Source organism: Chiloscyllium plagiosum, unplaced genomic scaffold (genome assembly GCF_004010195.1).
Source record: "Chiloscyllium plagiosum isolate BGI_BamShark_2017 unplaced genomic scaffold, ASM401019v2 scaf_65555, whole genome shotgun sequence".
NCBI lineage: Eukaryota > Metazoa > Chordata > Chondrichthyes > Orectolobiformes > Hemiscylliidae > Chiloscyllium > Chiloscyllium plagiosum.
Window position 1 is genome coordinate 1 of NW_025195010.1, and position 1,111 is coordinate 1,111.

Below are 1,111 nucleotides of genomic sequence, written 5' to 3' on the forward strand. Positions count from 1 at the left end.
AACAGAGCTGCACTCCCTCAGCACTGACCCTCCGACAGTGCCTGCTCCCTCAGCACTGACCCAGTGACAGTGCCCACTCCCTCAGCATGACCCTCCGACAGTGCCCACTCTCTCAGTATTGATCCTCCGACAGTGCCCACTCCCTCAGCACTGACCCTGCGACAGTGCCCGCTCCCTCAGCACTGACCCTCTGACAGTGCCCGCCCCCTTAGCACTGACCCTCCGACAGGGCCCGCCCCCTTAGCACTGACCCTCCGACAGTGCCCACTCCCTCAGCACTGACCCTCTGACAGTGCACGCTCCCTCAGCACTGACCCCGTGACCGTGCGGTGCTGATGTGTGTGTGTGTTGAAGCGTCTGTTTTGGGAGTTGGGTTGAGCGGTGTGTTGATGGAGTGATGGTCTTCCCGTCCCCCTGTCCAGCTGGTCACTGGAGGGTGTGAATGAAAACCCCACACATTGAGTTGTGTTCCTGAATGATCTCCTTTATTTTGTTGTCGTGTCCAAGGGGCAGCATGCCAGCTCTCTCCGCCTGGCCTCTGGGCCAGTTGCGCCATTTCCGTTTCCCAAGGTGGCACACCACCCCCGCCCCCAGCTCTCCGCCACCCCCCTCCCTTTCTCTCGCACAGCTCTGTATGTTGCTGGCCCATCACTTGGAGCTGGACATTCGACTGTGGAAGGAATCATCGAGGAGCATGTTGGTTCTTCCTGTTGGGTCCCAGCCGGCGGGGGAGGGAGGTGGCCGCGAGCTCTGCAGTTTGGAGGGCGCCGGGTTTGGTGGTGGGTGATCCAGGTGGGGCACCTCATCTTCCCCCTCCCCCTGTTTCTGCCCCAGAAGTTGAGGGGGGGTGGGGGGAGAAAGGGAGGGACAGGCAGATATGGGGGAGGGGTGGGGCAGTTTGCAGCATCTCTCTCTCGTCGGTGAGGTGTGGCAAGTGAGGTTGGGGAGCGGGGGGGGTCAACTCAACCAAGGGAGGCATCACCGTTGCCCTGCAATCTTCCATGTAGTTCGCCCCCCACAACAATAACACCCACTGGGGGGCAGGTGGGAGATGGAGGGGGTCAGCAGAGGAGGTTTCCAGGGGGTTAGCCATTTTGGGGGAGGTTGGGGG